The sequence below is a fragment of the Bicyclus anynana genome, chromosome 1, assembly GCF_947172395.1.
Source record: "Bicyclus anynana chromosome 1, ilBicAnyn1.1, whole genome shotgun sequence".
In the NCBI taxonomy this organism is placed as follows: Eukaryota; Metazoa; Arthropoda; class Insecta; order Lepidoptera; family Nymphalidae; genus Bicyclus; species Bicyclus anynana.
This window is the reverse complement of record NC_069083.1, coordinates 3,409,443-3,424,624: the sequence shown is the minus strand read 5'-3', so window position 1 is coordinate 3,424,624 and position 15,182 is coordinate 3,409,443. Positions and strand designations below refer to the sequence as shown.

At 35.4% G+C, this 15,182-nt stretch overlaps 1 protein-coding gene and 1 long non-coding RNA gene across 3 annotated transcripts in view; both read left to right on the top strand.

The window, feature by feature from the left end:
* Positions 1-15,182, top strand: part of LOC112055887 (protein bunched, class 2/F/G isoform-like) — a 204,447-nt gene that overhangs the window by 11,796 nt on the left and 177,469 nt on the right. The gene's annotated exons all lie outside the window — the stretch shown is intronic.
* Positions 6,117-11,440, top strand: LOC112055886 (uncharacterized). Its single transcript, XR_002887538.2, has 3 exons — positions 6,117-7,293; positions 7,560-7,759; positions 8,018-11,440. It is a non-coding gene; the product is annotated as an uncharacterized LOC112055886 (long non-coding RNA).

Below are 15,182 nucleotides of genomic sequence, written 5' to 3'. Positions count from 1 at the left end.
CTTTATGATCAAACTAGTAGGCATTATTAAACCAAAATTCTTTTTCTGCAATGTATTTTTTTATTCTGACCTTTTAGTCATGTCAAAGTGCACGCAATTTGAGTGTTACTTTAAAAGTTCCGTGAAGAGGCGAGTAATTGTAGTGTAGATTAACCCGCGTTCGTCTAGGAGCTGATGCAGTCTATTAGCATGTTTGTATTAGTGAAAGTAGGTACTTAGTTGGATGCATAAAATGCCGATGCTCTCGCGGTAAAATGCTGTCAAATAAAGCGCTCGCTAGTTAATCCGCTCACTTAAAATAACTGCGAAGTGAGTTTTGTAGACGGGTATAGTAAGGCAGCTATGATATCAATATTCGCTAGTTTTGTCTTGTTATTTACATTATATTATGTATACTCACGTACAAGAACAAGCATAATGAGAAGTATAAGCTCATTGAAAATAATTTAGAATTCTTACGAATTGTCTACATTTCAGTGTTTAACAAATACAAAAAATACAAATATTTTTTGTATTTTTCTGCACCGAAGTTCTGTTTTTCGCTGTTCTAAAAATACGTTAATTTACCTATCTAGGGCAAAGCAAACAGGAGGGTTATGACTTTTATAAAAAGCTCTAGTGCTAAAACAAAAAAAATCTTCATCTCAAAGTAAAGTGCTCATTTCACTTCGTCTGATGGTAAGCGCGCTTGCTTGGCAATCAGTGTTAAAGTCTTGAATTAAGATTCCCACAGTAAATTAAATTGAATATTATTGACCGCTAAGTAACATAAGTATTTAAAAATCCGTTTTTTCAACGTTTATTTATGTCTTACATCTCTCCATTTTGATGATTTATTTCCATATTTAAAGCGTTTTTAATAATATACCTAACAAACAAATACCTAATCATCGCGTAAATTCATGTTCAGACATATCCAATGAGATCAACCATTTGTATCCAATTCCAAATACTGTCACACAATGTAACGTTGCGTTACGATAATATATCACTACTCTATTTAATGAACGGTAACTGTAAAAACATACACGCCAACATTAATTGAATAATCTCATTAATAAGATAGAAATGATGCAACCACTATAGGTTGTACTTAATACTTTTACTTTACTTTTACTACTGTAAAAGGTTTCGGTAGTAAATCTTAGGATTGTTAATGTGTGTTACTAAATGTCAGGAATTTATAAAAAGAACAGACGATTTTTTTGGGTTTTCACGAAGTATCTTCATAATGATACTTTCAGCAGTTCTGGGAAAAGTTAGGATTTTCCGAAGTTCGGTGTTATAACACAACCTACTTAATATGTATCTATACTAATATTATAAAGCTGAAGAGTTTGTTTGTTTGATTGCACGCGCTAATCTCAGGTAATACTGGTCCGATTTGAAAAATTCTTTCAGTGTTAGATAGCCCATTTATCGAGGAAGGCTATAGGCTATATTTTATCCCCGTATTCCTACGGAAACGGGAACCACGCGCGTGAAACCGCGCGGCGTCTACTAGTTAATTATAAATTTGTTTTATGTAGGCACACGAAAACAGACCACATTTTCGTTTGGTGGTGGTGGTAAATTCACCCGTATTTCATTAAATTTTCAATATTATTTCTGGTATTGTAACCGCAGGTTATTATTGAATAGATAACAGATTGATGTACTCGCATTCATTCGATATACTGATTGATACACTCACAGTAATTCTATAGACTTAACAGCTGAGATGGCCATACCTTTCCCATTATAAAAGCTGAAAGTTTGTCATGGTAGGTAACTACGGAGTTGGGTCGTGGTGGTTTTGGCAGGTAGCAGGTTTCAAGTGTCTTGACCCTCAATACCAGTGCACTTCATATAAGCATTAAAGTACTGCATACTCCGAGAGATTTTTCTTAATGCTTATTAAATGCAAATTTTCCGAATAATATGCTTATTTTTTCTTACACCCTGGTTGAAAACCTTATGCACGTCACATGTCACTTGTTTCATGGTAATCCGTAGCTAGACATATTTTAAAGTTTGATCTGTAATAGTGTTTTTTGGAAGAGTAGCCACGCGTAAGTGACTGGTGAGTGGTATTTTTCATGATATAATCAAAGAAGAAAAACTTTAATTAATTAATTTAACAATTGAGGGTCAGTACACTTGAAAACTGCTTCTTGCCAAAGTCACCACGGTCCTAAATATACAGTTGCCTATATATCGTACTTAACTATGATAGAATTTTGACGGCCTCCGTGGTGGTATGCGCGGTGGATTTACAAAACGGAGGTCCTGGGTTCGATCCCCCGCCGGGCAGATTAAGATTTTCTTAATTTGTCCAGGTCTGGCTGGTGGGAGGCTTCGGCCGTGGCTAGTTACCACCCTACCGGCAAAAGACCGCCAACCGATTTAGCGTTCCGGTACGATGCCTTCGGTAGAAACCGAAAGAGGTGTGGATTTTCATCCTCCTTCTAACAAGTTAGCCCGCTTCTATCTTAGACTGCATCATCACTTACCATCAGGTGAGATTGAAGTCAATTGCTAACTTACCAAAATTACAGCTTTTCTAGAATGTGGGGGGTCTCGCTATAACAGGCGCTCGTTTTATGTCTATAATGTTTGTTTTTAAACAAACAGCACATACGCAAGGACGCCCAGTGAGTGAAAAAAACTACCGGTGATTGACGCGCCAAGCCGGCATACTTTTTTTTTTACATACGAATGAGCTTTTGCAACATTGATACTGTTATAAAAAAGTTATTGATCCACAGTCAAGCGCGCTCTGTGGTCACATACATCAGGCAAATTGACAGCTTTCTGTTTACGATGTTTATCAGTTTTTTAGGGTTTGTTTTTCGCTTTAAAATTCAAATTCTTTTTATTCAGTTAAGTAGATCATAAGATATGTGTACGTAAGTCGTGCATTCGAAGCGTTCAACTCGTACGTATAGTCTGGCAAGTTCGTTGATGACACTTCCGTGATATGCGGGCGACGGGAGGGAAAGACTGCGCGGGTGTGAAATCGTGCGTGCGGGTAAATGAGGTGCATCAGTCGTGGGTTTTTCATTCATCGCTACACGCCCCTCGACTCGCCTGGACCATCGGGAGTGTTACGAACGAAGTTGCCAAGATATAGGTGTTTGTTTTATTTATTGCACGATATCGAGTTTATGAAATATTCACATCGACATTGCAAATAGGTTGCCTAGTTAGGCGGTGCCTTCTGATCTGAAGGTAGGAGGAAGGCTTCCTTACTTTTGAAGTCGGTTAAAAATAAAATAAACCAAAAAGAACGACCAAGATTTTGACATTTTCAGGTGGTAATAAATTCACCGGAAAAAATCATTTATCTTAATTACGTCGACTTGCAAACGATGAAAAATAATACAATGATCGTATTGCTGTAAAAAAGTGTCAACTAGCCTATTATCATATTTCTGGGGTACTACTTACGCCGTGGTGCATCCGACTTTCGGCAACTTACTCTATGTATTGTCAATAATATTGACAATATATTATGCGGGCATCCAAGTTAAGATTGCTGTCCTACAAGGTGATACTCTGTTATAGGACTATAGGTGATAGTTTTCCACTTGGTTAGGTATATGCTTGTTTCAACCAAGTACTAGTGTTATTAAAATTTAAAATTATGGATGTCTCGTCTTACATAGATAACTTTAAATTATTACATAGTTCTAATTTATCGTTCCTTTTGTCATAGCCGAAACAAAACATAAACAGTGTTATCTCAATAGATAAAAACTATATTATTGTATGTGTACGTATAGTATAGAACCAGGCTCTTTGTTTGAAGTCCATAGAAGAATAGTATTGCGTTGTATTTTGTATTTATAATAGGGTTACCACAAAAATTACAGAAAATGGGTCGACGACATCAAAGATATTGTAGGAGACGAGTGGCAATCAAAAGCAAACGATAGGGAAAAATGGAAAAATCTGGAGGAGGCCTTTACCCCCCTACAGAGGGGTTCTCATTCAAAGTTAAGGAAATCTATATATATATATATATATATATATATATATATATATATATATATATATATAGAGAGAGAGAAAAAGAAAGAAAAATAAATAGATACAAATAACATAAAAAATATTAATAAAAAGATAAAATGCAAAAAAAATGTACTAAGTATAAAAGTGTTATCTACTTTGTTCTGTTTAAAAAGTATTTGAATAATTACCTTATGTAAATGGGAAATAATAAAAGGCTTTTTTATTTTTTTATTTTTTTTTATTTATTTATTACCACAAAAATATGTAGGTACTCGATTTTTTTCATTTAAGTAAATCGCTTATAATATTAAACTGTAGTGGGTTGTGGCAAAGGATTTTTTTTATGAAACTGATTAGGTTTAATTTAATTTAGAATCCAAAATACAAACCGTACATATTTCAATATATAACAGGCTACTAAAAGTAAAAATAAACTGTGAATATTCCTCCTATTATTCTATTAGCTCGTGTTTATTTATATTATTATGGCCGCAATACTAGGAAAATAGACTGAGTAATTAATTAGAGAGTAATTTTGTACATATACCTAATACGCCGCGGAAAATGAAATTCCAAGCGTTTTGCGACATTAGATAAAAGTAAACGTTATTTTATAACAAACTAGCGGACCCTGTCAAGCTTCGCTTTAACTTACGTGCGTTTCTTCTCTACCCCTACCCTCCCCCTAATTTACCCCTATCCAAAACTCCGTAAAACCATCGTCGTACTTCAAAGAATATTCAAAAAAAAATTGCCAAATCAGCCGTTCTCGAGTTATGCGCTTAGCAATACATTTCATATATTTCATTTTTATAATATTATATAACTATAACATATATGCATAATATGTATTATATAACTATACTATGTATGCAACTTAAAACAAAACAAATTGTTTTTCTCCCCGTGACAAGTTCCCTCGCCGTTACGGTAAATTATTTTAGTCCAAACTAATCTGCTGTTTGTAATAGGAATGAAATGTTACCCAATGAGTTTTAAAAATATGTAATGATGTTTTTTTGAGCCGGTGTAGAGTTCGTATTTATAAATATAATGATTTAAATTTAAATACTTCTAAAAAGGAAACGAAAAGGAATATTTTCAACCCTAAACCGTTTAGTTTACCGCAACAATATAAGTTACCTACTCGTTATTACTCACAGCAGTATAATATCGAACGGATCGGATATATTACGATCAGTGCACACCACTGATTGACAAGGATTTTAACTAGGGTATACATAACAACTAATTTTTACTTTTAATTATCTAATCACCAACATAGGTTTGTATTAAGTCCTTAGGGTAGGCACTGCATTTTTGCATCTATGAAGTGCACGCCACTGATTACGATATCGGATCAGGACCCTCCACCAGGTGGACTGACGACATCAAGCGAGTCGCAGGGATTCACTGGATGCAGGCGGGCTCAGTATCGTGATGTTTGGAAGTCCATACAAAAGGCCTATGTCCTGCAATGAACGTCCATCAGCTCGTATGATGATGATGGTGATATTCGGATTAGGTATATACAAATAATTGCTAATATTATGCGAAATTTGGTGCAAATATAATTCGTTGAGCTGCTTGATACTTATACCGCGTGCATACTAAGAATGATTTAAGTAACATTAGATACACTCGTAATTAATTTTGACCTTCTACGGCCGGTATTTAGTGGTTTCGTTACTAATTAAAAAAAATGTCTTAAGTAAGTAATATTTAGGTACTAAGACTAATAAGATTTTTTTCAGATTTCACTTGTCAGATAATTGAATTACAGGTTTTTAAGCAGTTTTTCCAATTAATATATTTATTAGAATATGGGTAATAATGTGAATTCTGTCAGAACAACCCATCCTAACTCAACGTTGCCTGTTTGTTTGTTAACACAGGAAACTTTATTGAGGGTATATATATTTGGAAAATAATTTATTTATTATAATATTTGGTAATAAAGACCTTACATATTTTGTATCTATGTTAACGATTGAATTTCCACATTATCTTTAGAAAATAAAACATAATATATACATATCGACAAGAAATTGAGCTTTTGTAGCGCATAATATTATTATTTTTTACATTATTTTAATGATAAGTAGTTAACTAAAGTTGGTATGTCCTATGAAGTCATAATAATTGTAAAACACACAAAGGAGACGGGAACTTCTGGGCCCAAGTTGTAATAGGTTGAAAGATAGCTTAAAAAATCCGTTATTTTTTTCTACTAAATCATTTAAAAAATCAGCTCAATTCACAATCAGGAAGATGAGAAATGTAAAAAATAAGATAAGATCAAAAATAAAATAGGTAATCGATAATTTTAATCGATTTGTATGCATATCAATTTTATATAAAAATATAGAAGAGGCTAATGGAGATATAAATATAGTAAGAATATTAAAAACTATTTAGTTCAATTAAATTAATCTACTGTGAATCAAGAGATATAAGTAATAAATAGAAATCTAAAAATCGATTCTCATTTACAAAATCGTTTCACGAGTTGATTACGACTCTATTTTTATCTATGTTGACAGTGACATGACACTGACAGCAGTCCCGGCGACCGGCGACCGGCGTATCAGGGTTCCCAACTTAGGGGTTTTCCCCCCAGATTTAGGGGGCAAATAAGTGAAATGGGATTTTTTTAGGGGTCTGAAATTTTTAGGGGTATTTTCAGGGATTTTTTGACTCTTTAATATTTTAAATTGATGATAATATTTCTTTCTTGGCCTAGCGACTTATAACGACATATAATACGTTATTCTACAACAACTCTGAGGCAATTGAAGGCAATTTTCATCGAATAAAAAAAATTGGTAAATTTATTCATTGTCAACATGTATGATTTCAAAAAATCTGTATCTTCAGATAAAGACGTAGTATTTTGTCTGTATTAAATATAGTCTTTTGAAACATATCACAGCATATTATTTCTAAATTATTATGAATTTATATTTTTTAGGGGGACAAATCAATAATTAAGGCGATTTTAGGGGTTTTTGACACCAACTTTAGGGATAAATATTTTGGAGAGTTGGTAACACTGACCGGCGTATGCGTTTAAAAAACTTTGTTAATACTTTAATTGTTTACACGTTTGACTTTGGCTCCTTAGTTTGGATTTATTTGCCGGCTTATCGATTGGAAATCGACATCATGGATCTTTGTGTGAACTGTGGCATAGAAAAGAAAAAGGAAAAAGCAACAACTAGTTGTAATACCACAGGCAGACGAGTCTTGAATGACGAAATGATTCTCTTAGTGATTCGTCGATGGCGTACACCGCAGCCTGTAAGTACTCGCGTATTTATTAGCTAACTGGCATCTATCAATTTAACCTATAGTTTTCCTTACAATGTTTACCATCAATGATTGATAACATTTAAATAGTAAAATCAGCTAAGTAACATCATTGCCCTACATTCTACTGCTGCACACAGGCCTCCCCTTTAGGAGACGGATTTACAGTGTAGGCCCACGACAAAGCAGGTTACAGGTGGGGCCAAGTATAGAGTAAACAGAATTTGTTGATATAAACAATTTTTTCAATATTTCAGGTAAACAACAGTGACTATATTTGCTAAGCTTGCTGGAACAAACATCAGCTATTGATCAACCAAGACAATTTGGCCACCGTAATGTTTGCCTCCGCTGTGGTCGCTCTGTTGCATCACAAGTCACTCATCTGCTTCCTACAGGCTCATCTTGTGAACTGAGAATTTATAATGCCATAGAAGAATGTATTATGCCTCAAACTGTAAGTTAAACCAATGTACATTGTTATTTATGATTTTGAAATGATAATATTGCATGTTTGTGACAGCCTCATTGTTTAGTTAGTTATATATCAGTCTATAGCCTTCCTCGATAAATGGGCTAACATAGAAAGAATTTTTCAAATCAGACCAGTAGTTCCTGAGATTAGCACGTTCAATCAAACTCTTCAGCTTTATAATATTAATATAGAAGAGTGTAGTATGAATACTATAATGAAGGTGATGTATGTTTGTTGTAGATAAAACAAGGAAGCCACATCTGCCATAATTGTTGGGTGGCTGCAGACAGGGCTGCTGTCCATATAGTCTCAGGCCCATCAACTTCTTCCCGAGTTCTAACTGAACCTCCTGCTAGCCAGCCTGGAGAAGATAGAAACAACCAACCAGAACCTACTATTGTATTACCAGGATATATGAGAGCTGTTCCTCTTTTTAAAGTATTATGTTCCTGAGAATAATTGTCTATGTGATATTCATTTAGTTATTGAAGGCTGGGATGTAATGATAATTTGAATGTTTTTCCCCAGCTAACCCACAGTGAACTAATTCTCATACCATTAGGTATCAAATTGTTTCAAAAATGTTGTTTGCTTTGTTAAAAAGCAGGCACGTTCATATTATGGAGAGAATGTAAGGGGTAACAATGGTTATTTAATAGAAGTGTGCAGGGAGGTCAGCAGTAGCCTACTTCGAGAGCTGTCGGCTTCAAATAGCTCATGGCTACTTTGGGGATGCATACAGTCTAGACATATTAGTCGAAAAACTTATTTTGTTTATGTTTTTGTTGACAGCTCTTGCAGAGGTAGAGAAGCAATATTGAATGATTATTTCAATTGCATTGTAGGCAAAAGGGCTTTAGGCTTCTGCGCACATGTTATGTCAATAATATGGTACCTTAGTCGGGCTAGGTACCAAGAAAATATAGTACCCCCTGCACAATTCTTAGATGATATATTAATTATAATTGAAAATGAATAAAAATCAACTAAATAAAGTGTTTTATTTTATCACTCTTTACCCTTGAGCCTTACTTACCTTACCCTCATTATTCGGCTCACTGCTGAGCTCGAGTCTACTCTCAGAATGAGAGGGGTTAGGCCAATAGTCCATCATGCTGGCCCAAAGCGTATTGGCAGACTTCACACACACAGAGAATTAAGAAAACTCTCTGGAATACAGGTTTCCTCATGGTGTTTTTCTTTCACCGTTAAGACCTTACCCTACTTACCATGATCTCATCAGTCATTTGAATTCTATCTTATCATTCATCCAATTCGAAAAGTAAATTAACAATGGTCTAAGTTTAATAATAAAATCAAACACTTGAAAAATTAGCTATTCATTATGTAGGTAATATCAGCTGTTATCTTAAATAACCTCACTTTTACTAAATCTCGTATATCTCTAATTCCAGATTGTCAAATTCTATAATATTTTCAGTGAAAGTTTAATAATATCTAAGCTATTCATTGACACTTATTTCATCCTTTTACATTCGTGGCCCAAATTGTATGAAAGAGTTTCAATCTCCATTAAAATAGAGACGTTTGCACTAACATAGCACTGTGGTGTTAAAATTCGAGATCAAAGTAATCGTGATTGCGTCGAATTCCAATAAATCGATATCTCGGTTCGTTAACTGATAATGTAAACCAATTATCAGCCATTATCCCCCTCGTGTTACGTATCTTTATTTTTGAGCTTAACGCATTCCATTATGAAGAATTTTATTTAATTAATTTAGCAGGCGTCCCGCGATTTCACTTGCGTAGTTTCCGTTCTATACTAAAGCCATACTCGATGTGTACTGTTTACTTACAAACAAATTAGAAATGAAGGTAGAGAACGCATGTCATTTCATAACTTTTAAGATTAAGGGGTTAAAATACAGCCTATGACACTAACAAATAAAGTGGCTTTCTATTGATAAAAGAATTTTTAAAATCGATTCAGTACCTAGATCTAGAGATTAACTCTTTTAACGTCACAAACTTTACCTCTCTAACAGTGGAATTCATAGACGCTGTAGGACACCCTCAGGGGATCATTTACCCGCTGAGTGTCAAATTCTCAAACAAATAGAGACTAAATTCGACACTCAGCAGCTGAATGATCCCCTGGGGGCGCCCCTACTATGTCTATGAATTCCGCTGTAAGATATTATTATAGATTTAGGTACTTACGGGTTACTCTAGATTTCAAAGAAAAGAATATTATGTCTTTTGAAATGACTTATTTTCTCCTCAATCCCCTGCAATTAAGCGAAGTGCTTGTGTAGGATATCATTAGTCTATTTGGCGGAGATTGAACCCAGGACCCAAGTCGACCCCTAAACCGAGGATACCGCCGATTGACTGTCTACAGATAGATGTCGGTTATGTACATACAAAAGTAGATATCTTGCCGGCTTCTGCTTGGTTGAATCTTCGGACTAATAGAATAACTTTAGTAGAAGTAGAGCTCTCTCTGATAAAGTTCGTCCAAGGAAGTATGTCTACTATGATTTCTGCCACTGCCACTCAATATAACTTAGTTCCTAACTTCCTAATTATGATCATATTATCGACTATTATTTTTACATCGGCTAACAGAACAGGCATATTAAACTTTATTATAAGGCTAGCTTTACACTGCGGTTTCACTCGCATTAAGTTCTATAGACTTCCTAACTTAATGGGCTATCCAACATTGAAATATTTTTGTTCAATAACCAGTAGTTTCTGAGATTAGTGCGTACTTAGCTTTAAAGTATTAACTATACCATACTCTTAATAAAATTAGTAGTGTAAAGATTAAGTAGAGTATAAACTGCTGAACGAGGATACGCTATAAAAAACTCGAAGAACAAGGAGATGTTATTAGTTGCGGCTTAAAATAGACCGGCGTTTACACAATAGTGTAATTGTGTGTTATCATCAAACGGCACATATGCCAAGAATATAAACTAAAGGTTCATTAATCCTATAATATTGCGGGCGTAATGAGTATTTAGCAATCTACACACACGCCGACAATTGTTTATGTTCCAACCCAGTTAATAGAAATAATTGACGTTTTCTTACCTTTTTATATCTGAACGTTATTTGGCATGGCACGTCGCGACCTTAAAATGTTAAACCTCTCATTGTAAATTTTCATAATATTCAGTTAACATACCTACTTATTTTTATATTTTACACTGCGGCTATTTGTGGAACATGTCAATTTATATTTGTCTATTTATATTTCAACATAGTAATTGAAAAGACATATAAACGTATAACTGGAAAAACAATGTTTTTTAATTTTTTTAATTATTGACATGTTTACTAAAATGGTAAAATGTGTTGGAACAACCAACTAACTTAAACACAAGCGAAACTCTAAGTTACACTGTAAGTTGGCGTGTGTGTAGATGCTAATAACGAGTGTAACAGAGGCATTGGAAACTGCGGCACGCTGTATTGACCTCCGCAACCACGATGTTTCTAATAATATCCTTTATCTTTGTTCCAACTTTAGCGTGAACGAGTAAAATATGTGTGCGCTCTCGAATGCAGTTTTAAATATACTCAAATTATAAAAGAAATGTTGTCATGAGGAAGAAGAATATTTTAAAATACCTAATGGCGGACGCCCACGACCTCGTCCGTATTCAAAAACATTTTAATAACTGATTTAATTACTTTATTTACCTACTAGCTGACGCTGCGCGGTTTTACCCGCGTAGTTCCTGTTCCTGTAGGAATACGGGGATAATATATTTCCTTCCTTCCTCGATAAATGTGCTATCTAACACTGAAAGAATTTTTCAAATCGGACCTGTAGTTTCTGAGATTAGCGCGTTCAATCAAACAAACAAACTCTTCAGCTTTATATATTAGTATAGATTTTAACGAATTATTCGTAAAGCATCTGAATGCCACTATAAACTAAGCTGATCTACCTGCTGAAAATCAGACAAACATCGTAAATTGTAAAAACTTATTCCAGTTTGTATTAGGTAATGTAATAAAATACGATACTTAGTGGTTTTAAGAAAGTATCATGACTATAATTATTACGAGTATCTACTTATATGATCCTATTCCTTACGATTTAATTAATGGATAGACGTTCAGCTAGCTTCCATTGACTTTCATACAAAGTTCCTTCCTCCTATATTCTACCAACTTGAAATTTCTTTTGAATCATGTCAAAAGAGGGAACTACTATTTATGCAGCAGAGTTCGACCTAAGCGTTATTATATTATTCAATCTGAAATGAATTGAAATGAAAATGAAATGACCTGGACGAAACGTTGTCGGCGCGACTCAAAGGACTAGTACGGGGACTATTTGCACGAATAAAGCAGTGTGTGGATAAACAGGACAACATCGCAGCAGCACGAATAATATTGTGTGGATGCGGCATTATGGCGTTATCCTTACCTCGTAGCTGATGTAACTATTTTCACGTCATTAACGTCGCGTCGGGCTAGAGTTACGCGTAGAGTATCAAATTTTCCATACGGAACTAAATTCGTCTAGTTAGCGTACATCAGCGAGTACGTTGGCGAGTATTTAGAACAATAACGAAAAATTGCGTTGTCTAAATTCGATGTTCACATATCAGAAGGCTTGCAGACGCCGCATGGTTTCACCCGCGTGGTTCCCGTTCCCGTAGGAATACAGGGAAAAATATAGCCTATAGCACTCAGGGACCGTGTAGCTTCCCAACAGTGAAGGAATTTTTCAAATCTGTTTCTTTAGTTTTAAAGCAAACAACCGAACAATGCAATCTTTCCTCTATATGTATAATATAGATAATAATGGAAAAATTCTTGTTCATCAGTAAGTTCTTAACTTCGTGTTGATTCCTATCTTATCGACTTGTTTCAAATAATATAATTTCAATGCGGATTGGCAGACTTCACACACGCAATGAATTAAGAAAATTCTCTGATATGCAGGTTTGAGACTCGTGATATTTAATTTCTTAAAATGGACACAACTGAAAAGTTGGAGGTGCATGCCCCGGACCGGATTTGAACCCACACCCTCCGGAATCGGAGGCAGATCCACTGGGCTGGATTTTAAAGAAATTAGGAGTAGATGGTTTGCTGGAATCACGCTCCAACTGCCAACAGTCTCACATCACATCTGATTAGGTATAGTTGCAAAACTGATTGCATACAAAATTAGAACAAAAAAAAAATTACCGGATTATCGGATTATAAACAGAAACGATAGATATGTTCAATAAGCATACAAAAGGACTTTTTATAGGGATTTCTAAACACCACAGACAACAGCATAGCAGAAGTATACGATAATCCATTATTTACTTTTATTCCATTTGATTAATGATCTTTATAACACTATAAAGCTAGCCCGTACTATATCAACGATGCAGTGGGTATAACAAAACGTAATAACATTATCGGTGCAGTGTTATATAGGGTACGGTAAAGTGGAAAGCGTAGGTGTCCGATAAGCCACGGACGCAGTCCAGTTCTAGTTTCATATCGATGTAGAAATTTATACGATTGAAAAGCACTCAAGTTGCAAAGCATTCGGAGAAATTCTAAAGCTGGGCTGTCATGATTTCTCTTTTGCGGACCCTTGTAGTATGAATTGTTCTAAACTTACGTTTATATTGACTATTTTAGTACATATAACACTGCAATACGCTGACGTTAAAAGTTCAAAACCGCGAAACCGATACATTTTTTTTTATCAAATGTGTTTTAGCAGACTCAAAGGTGATTACAAAATTAAGAAAACTAATGTCGAACAAAGGTTATGATTCACAACAGTTGTCAGGACAACATAATTAACAAATCAAACTGTAACCAAAATAAGACCGTAGAATGGCAGAGAATGACCTTGAGTGAAGTCACGCACTTGTGAACGTTGTGTGTAAGGTTAAAGGATCCATTGACTGTTAACAAACACTCCCCTTTTCCTCTCAAGTCACTCTCCCCGCCTATCCCTAGTAACCCATAAAGAATTACACAACAAGAGATGTGGACGGCTCGAACGCCACGAGCACACTAAAGCCGTCCGTACCGCAAGTCGTTGCAACGCGGCGATAAAAAAAATGTGTAATAATGTTAAAGTCAAATTTTAGCCTGCCTAATCGTAATTCTGTAAGTATATGATTCAAAACGTTAAAAATGTTTTAACAGATGCAATATGGGCGATTTTGGCAATTGGCAAACTAACGGTGATAATATTTGATTCTGTTACGATCTCTGTCAGATGTTAAAGATAAATACCGGGACCGACAACTTAAAGTGCCCTTGTACCCGAGGCACAGGAATGTTACATAACTGCCAATTTATTGGAGGCTCTATTTCCTTGCCCAACTGCTTATGATCTGTGCAAGCAAACAGAGCAAATCAAATCTCAAGCCAGTCAACGAGGCTGGCTGATCTGCTGTTTTAGGTTCCACTAATTTAGGTATGCCGGTGACTTCACCCGCGTGGCATTTTAATTTATTCAGTAGAGTCTCAATAAGACTGAAATTTAGTCGACTCCTTAGGCTTATTTAGACTCTACAAGATCTTAGACGAGCCTCACTGCACACAACTGCATATGCGTAGATGGAGTTTCAAGATTCCTGAGCTACTACGTCTCATGTTTTCGTTGAGTGACGTTGACGTTGAAACCATAGAAATGACGTTCTCGTGTATTAGATGACGCATGGTGCGCTAGCAATTCAGGCGTCGGCAGAACGAATCGCCGGCCGCCGGCGCTTGCCGGAAACGGCCCATGCGTGGCACGGTGCCAGTCTTACGAACGTTCCTCCAGCTCACCTTTTGAAATCGCTGAAAACGTTTTGTTATTAAGGACTTGCCAGTCTTATGTTATTCCCAGTCGCCAGTCACTTAGCTTCGCGGCAACCTTTCGTAAAACACTATTTAATTTTGAAACTTCAAGGGACTCTAGCGAAAGGTTGCCATGAAGCCAGGTGTCTGGCAAATGGGGATATCATTTCTCATATTATTCTTAGACGGTTGGGGGTCTGGATTTTGGATATTTAAAACCTGCTACCTCTCAAAACCACCACGGTCCATACTGCATAATTGGCTACCGTACTTATGGTAGGAGGATGAGCTGACAAACTTTCAGCTTTTATAAATGTTAAATTCGTCAGTTTTGCATACAATTTAATCCCCTTTCTCAGTCGGGTCAACGTAACACCCTAGATATTTCCAAGCCCGGATACGCTAGAACTTATGCAAATTAATTTCCATCGTCCGCTTCTACAGTGAAAAAAAAGCAGGAGTTTTACCTTACACAAACGCTAAAATTATGGTCGCAACGTCATACTAAAATAAATAACTGTAAATAGTTTAAAAAACTAAAAAAACATTTTGTATGGGGCGTTTTCAGGGATAATTTAGACGTGTATAAAAATAATTAAATAGATTAATTATA